At 40.3% G+C, this 6584-nt stretch overlaps 1 protein-coding gene and 1 pseudogene across 1 annotated transcript in view; one reads left to right on the forward strand and one right to left on the reverse strand.

Moving 5' to 3' along the window:
* The window catches only part of CACHD1 (cache domain containing 1), a 358380-nt gene that overhangs the window by 156386 nt on the left and 195410 nt on the right, over positions 1–6584 (reverse strand). The gene's annotated exons all lie outside the window — the stretch shown is intronic.
* LOC102867338 overlaps positions 6247–6584 on the forward strand; it is a 2450-nt pseudogene continuing 2112 nt past the window's right edge.

The raw sequence follows: 6584 nt of genomic DNA on the forward strand, positions 1-6584 counted from the left end.
AGCCTCATGTTTAGAGTCAACAAGACCTCCTGGGGGGGCCTTATATTTAAAAGTTGGGACAGAGGGATTATACTTTAATCCCTTGTTACTATATTTTGGAGGAACATTCTTCTAAGTCATACAGCACTCTGGTCACTTTGGTGTGATGAGGTAATCTGGGTTTGCTGTGACATGGAATCTTTTCAAATGCCATAATGGAACAACTGTGCATTGGTGTGCCATATACCATAAAGGCTACCCATCATGGACAATGTTTGGTAGAACTCCCAGATTGATTCAAGATCAGGTTCAGAAGCAGGAGTGACATCCACTTCCTAAACCACATGCCTCTGAAAACTCTATGAACTTGGAAAAATGATGATAATTATAGAAAGGCTTCAGGCCTTTTGTTCATTGGGTTGCTATGAGTCATGCTCGACTTGTTGACAATAAATGACAGCAACAACAATCTTTTATTGTGCATACTGGCCACACTTAGTGATTCTCCAGTTACTGCATGCATGTGCTCCCTGACACATAGTCTTCCTGGCTGGATCATTTTTTTTTTTTTTTTTAGGGGGGAGAGTTAAAAAAATTTATTTTATACTGGTTTACCTACAAAGTTCATATATAATGATTTTCGCTCTCAAAGACTTCTTCTCTAGTTCACCCTTTTCTTTGCTCCCTTCTTACATAAAATGATCAAAAGTAAGAAATACGAATGCCAAAAGGCATCTTCACATGGGAGTGGAGAAAGGAAGAAAAACTGAATTAAGACATGTAGAAGATAAACTTAATCAAAGGGAGCTCGGTGGTGTAGTACACAGGAAGTTGGGCCGCTAACCCAAAGGCCATGCCTCTCAGGTGGTTCAAATACACCAGTGGCTCGAAGGGAGAAAGATGGATGATTTTCTCCCATGGCACTCGCAGTCTAGGAAACCCAACTAGGAAGGTCAGTTACAAGTCAGTTTCAATCCCAAAGCAATGAATTTGACTCACTGAGTATATATAAAAACTAAAGCAAAACAAAAAATCTGGGGCTTGCTGGGTAAATAATGGCTCCAGAAACAAAAAGAAGCAGCCCATCTTGGTAGGAAGTTAGGTTTCAGGGAGAAATGGTCTCAGTGCTACAAACAAAGGAATGAGATCCTTTAAACTTGAGAAACGGGATAGATGTTGACATTGGCATAGCAGGGAATGCACATGAACACTTTAAAATCACATTTATTAACACGATATCATCTTTATAGATCAGGTATTGCAAGCTCACATACTAACAAGGGCCAGGAGGTGATGAAAGTGAAGAAGTGGGTGGACACAATACCGCAGGGTCTGGTGGGAATCGCGGCAGGTAGAGAGTATCTTCCTGTCTAGCTAAGGGGGAGCCGTTTGTTACTGACGCTAGGTTGCCAAGTAGGAATGTGGACTCAGTCTGGCCACATCATCTGATTTGTTGCCCCCCCCCAAGAAAAGATAGAAATTTGGATTTTAAAAATGTGCACTCTCCCCACCCCAATTCAAATGTTGGCAGACGATTTAAAAACTTATAAATTTAAATACCCTTTAAACAATTCGTGGGCCAAATAAAATACATCTGCAAGCCAGATATATAGTCGATGGGCTTAATTACGTGTTTATGTGTCTGTACACTCCTAGTGGAAGAGCACAGAATCTCCTGCACCCTCAGCACCTAACCCCATGCAGCACAAAGGGAGCTGTTTATTAGATTACACGAATAAATGGACTTAGTCTCCATCCCATGTTATTTTAAGTGATACCACACTGAAAATGAGTTTGTTTTAGGTTAAGCCGTAACCTATTTATTTTCTTTTTCAATATTAGAGGACGTTAATTCTTCAGATCATTCCTTCAACAAACATTTACAGAGTGCCTAATCACTATGCAGGGCCCTGTTCAAAATAATTAACGCCTGAGACGCCTCAGTAAGAATTTTAAGAGTTGGCTGGTATAAGTAGGAAAGTATCAAAAAGCATCGGGGAAATCAATTTTCTGCCCTTTTGCAGGTTCTTTCTGTTGTCATCAGAGTTTAACCCTCAGGGTATAGTGTGCAGAATACCCTATGACAGAACGCTTTAATGCTCGTCTCTGTCAGTACAGGGACTTTTTCCTTTTTTAAAAAAAAATCTGCACTTTTCAAGCCTTAGTAAAGCAAATCAAATACTATAAAGCAATAAAAAATGAAAATTTATGTTTAAAATAAAAAGTAAAAATCAGCTGTTGTTGTTGCTGTTACATTTACTTATAAAACTATAACCCTAGTATAAATTCATCTTTAATACATGTAAAGGAGCAGCAAAGTCAATAGGACAAAGGCATACAAATGTTAGGAACAAACAGCAAATGTATTGTTGGGCAAGTGCTGAGCTGTTGAAAGTATCTAGAAGGCTCCATGATTTCAGAATGGATGAGATCCACATCTAAGAATGTAGCTCTCTCCCCTCAGGTCCTACTACTGATGCTTATTCCTATTGCTGCTATCCACCACCGAGTTTTCCCGTGGCTCATGGTAACTACATGAGCTAATTCTGAAATATGGGCACTAATTGAGAGATGGCACTGTTGTGATCTATGCCATTTTATTGCCTGATTTTCAAAGCAGATGCCCAGGCCTTTCTTCCTAGTCTTAGACTGAAGTTCTGGTAAAATATACTCAGCATCATGCTGTTGTTGTTGCTAAGTGCTGTTGAGTTGACTATGACTCATAACCACCCTATGAACAACAGATCTGAAACCTGTCCTGTCCTGTGCCATTTTATCAACCTTGACACACATCGCCGCAGACACTGCATCAATCTATCTCATTGAGGGTCTTCAGCATCAACATGTACAAACTTTTACTGACCAAGGTGGTGGATACGTCTGAGATGCACTGCCAGGAAGTAAAACCTGGGTCCTTGGCACAGAAGGCAAGAATTTTACCACTGAACCACCATCACACACATTTACTGCTGTTGTTGTGTACTGCCAAGCTGGAACTGAGGGAAAGCTGACCCTCCAGCGGGTTTTCAGAGGCAGTTAATTTTAGGGGAGGAGGTTGCCCATCCTCCAATGGAACGTCTGGTGGATTCCAACCATGTGCCTTCAGGATTGCAGTGCAGCTTCTTGCCACTAGGCCACCAGAGCTCTCTGCTGCACACTTACTGATGACTAAATAATAATGTGGCCAGTTATAATACATGAACATAATGAGTATAAGATATAGAACTGTGAAATCTTCCAGGCTGGAAGAATTATAGCAATAATCACTAATTCAGTTTTTATAAAATTTAATCATTAACATTTTACCTTAAACATTTTGGTCATATTGATATGTTTATTTAAATTTAAGTATAACTGACCATTCTGTCTCCTCGAAGACTCTCTTTAGTGTTTCCAAGACTGTAAATTTTAACAGGAAGAGACTATGCATCTTTCTCCTGTGGAATGGCTAGTTGATTTAAACTGCTGACCTTTCGTTAGCAGTGCAACATATAATGAACTATGCCATTAGAGCTCTGAAATTTAAGTACATTTCTTTTAAGAAGAATTTGGCTTTGTGCTAAAAAACTATGCTGCAATCCCAAAGTCACATGGTTCAAATCCATCAGCTGCTCTATGGGAGAAGGATAGGTGGTTTCCTCCTGTACAATTACCACCTCTGAAAACTCGCTGGAGGGTCAGCAATGGGTTGGTTCTGACGTGAAGGTACACAATAACAAGTACCACCACCGCCATGAGTAAAACAACAATAACAATCCCAATCAAAATACTCCCCCAAAACAGTGTATCTTGACATACAGAAAACTACTAGAGAAAAAGAAAAAACAAAAACAAAACCACACAACAAGCCCAACACCCCAAAATCCCAAGCCTATAATTATCAAATGGTCTGTCCATGCACAAGTTAACTATATCATTCCTTGGGAGCTCTGGTGGCCTAGTGGTAAGGAGCTTTGCTCCAGTCTTAAAAGCATGCAGTTCAAATCTACCAGCTGCTCTGCAGGAGAAAAATGGGCAATCTCCTCCTGTGTGATTAAACTGCCTCTGAAAAGCCACTGGAGGGTCAGCTATGGGTCGGCTTTGGCTCTATGGTACACAACAACATAACAACTCTAGGAAACCAGGCAGTGCCTGGTGAAAGTATTTTGTTGCTAAGCACAAAGGCTGGTGGTTAGAAGCCATTAGTGGTTCCATGAGAGTATGGTCTGCTATCATAAAGACTTCCAGTCTTGGAATCCCTATGGGGCAGTTTTACTCTACAGGGTTACCAAGCAACATTGGCGGTATATTGAGCTTGCATGTTCTGCACCTAACAGAAGAGTCATGGTATGAATCTATGAGTTATTCTGAGGAAGAACAATAATGTCTACTGTTAATATTTACAGCTGCAGAAACCCAATGGAGGATCACCATGAGTCTAAATGGACTTTCCAGCAAAAGGTCTGGTTTTTAATAGGTTCACTATGAGTTGGAGTTGACTCAATGGCAGTAGTTGTGGTGTTTGGTTTTTGGTGTTTTGTTTTTTTAAAAACAAAAACACTTGTGAGCTCTGGAGGCCTAGTGGTAAGAAGCTGTGATGCAATCCCAAAGGCATGTGGTTCAAATCCACCAGCTGCTCTAAAGAAGGATGGGCAATTAACTACCTCTGAAATTCCACTCAATTCCAACTCGATGAAACACAACATGTGAGGTAGATACTATGAACCTCACTTTACAGATGAGGAAAACAGACACTGAGAGGTTCACCAATCCTCCAATGCCATCTTGTAAGCGAAAGAGGTATGAATCAAACTAAAATCTGTTTTGCTGTAAAACACTTTTGAATCTTGGTGTTAAATTGCTTTCCTGGATGAAAAGGGCTTTCTTTCTCTACTTAATTTAAAAAATGAACTTTCTGGCATGAAAATATAGTTATTTTTGGAGGGACTGGAATGTAGAAAAGAATAACTGTTAAATGTGTTTTGCAAAATACCACAGCAATCAGAAAATCCAGGTAAAAGTGCTGTGTGAACACAAGAAAGTTAAGTATTCTGACTTGCATTACTAACTCTTTCCAGCTTTTAATCATCTTTAAACAAACTGAATGAAGTCTCATCAGTTAAAAAATGCCAGTGGTCAGATGGTGGGTTAAAAAGGCAATAGCTAAGATTCTCTTCAGAAACAAATGTACAACTCTCTAGAGAATGAATTTGTGTCAGAACCATGAAGACCCTCTTGATGAGAAGGGTACTCTTCACTCCTTGTTTCCTGCTGCAAATAGCTACGGTTGGACAGTGTTTTGATATGACACCAGATGTTCCCTGCTCTGGCCAGCTGCAGGTATCTGGATTATACAGTTTTATATCCAGATCTGCCCATGCTTTACATGATTCACTGAAACATGGGTTCTTGGCTATATCGACTACCCTGGGGAATGGGGAAGAGTGCTCTGCAGTTGTCCAGCTTTAGTCCAGAGGCCCTTCTTCTGAAGGAGGACAATCCCTGTCACCTGACTCTTCCTTCCTCTTTTCTTTCTCATCGCATTCGAGTCAGAACCAAAACATCCATCTGGCTTCCAACACAGTAAATCCCACAAAAGGAGACCATCCAAGATGCTCCTGTAGAACTGCTGGTGGGTTTGAACCACCAGAAGTGCAACTAATGGTTTAGCAGTACAAGTTCTCTAACGACTACAGCACCAGAGTTCCTTTGAATATTTCTAGGAGAACCAGTATGTCCTCTTGGATGTTAAATTGAAGCAAATGAAAAATTGATGGAGGACAGGCAATTCAATTTCCTTAGCCAATCTCCTATTGTTAGAGGTTTAAGGAATGTATAATTTTCTGTATTCTAAACAGTGATTCAATAATTTTTCTTATTTATTTTTATAGACATGACTGATCTCTCTCTCTCTCTCTCTCTCTCTCTCTCTCTCTCTCTGTGTGTGTGTGTGTGTGAATTCCTCCCTACTGCTGGAGCAAATAAGACTCAACTATTTATTAAAAGCTTATGGAATTTTTTTCTGATGTTACCCATGTACTACTTTTCTCTGATTTAAAGAAACACAATGCCTCTTTTCTGTGCCACATTTTGTTCTGATACATACAGTAGTTGCCTCCCTTCTTTGCTAATACTGTATGTACTCTTGACCACAGATATTCCCTTACTATATTTAAGTTTATTAAAATTCTAATAAACAGTTATTAAAAATGTACAATTGCCGACAGCCAGACCGGAAGCATCTTGCTGTGGTGGCTGCTCGGTGGTCCGAACGCTGGTTCCGCGAAGATGCCGGCCTACCACTCCTCCCTCATGGACCCCGACACCAAGCTCATCGGAAACATGGCACTGCTTCCTATCAGAAGTCAGTTCAAAGGACCTGCCCCGAGAGAGACTAAGGACACAGATATTGTGGATGAAGCCATTTATTACTTCAAGGCCAATGTCTTCTTCAAGAACTATGAAAAAAAAACAAACCCAAAAACCAACAACCTCTGAACAGAAGATTCCAAAAGGCAGCTCGGAAAGACAAAGCAAAATACTACAATGAAATGTGCGAGGAGCTAGAGTCAGAAAATCAAAAGGGCCGAACTCGCTCAGCATTTCATAAGCTCAAGGAACTGAAG

Source organism: Elephantulus edwardii, unplaced genomic scaffold (genome assembly GCF_000299155.1).
Source record: "Elephantulus edwardii isolate Elephantulus edwardi_28Jun2011 unplaced genomic scaffold, EleEdw1.0 scaffold00005, whole genome shotgun sequence".
In the NCBI taxonomy this organism is placed as follows: domain Eukaryota; kingdom Metazoa; phylum Chordata; class Mammalia; order Macroscelidea; family Macroscelididae; genus Elephantulus; species Elephantulus edwardii.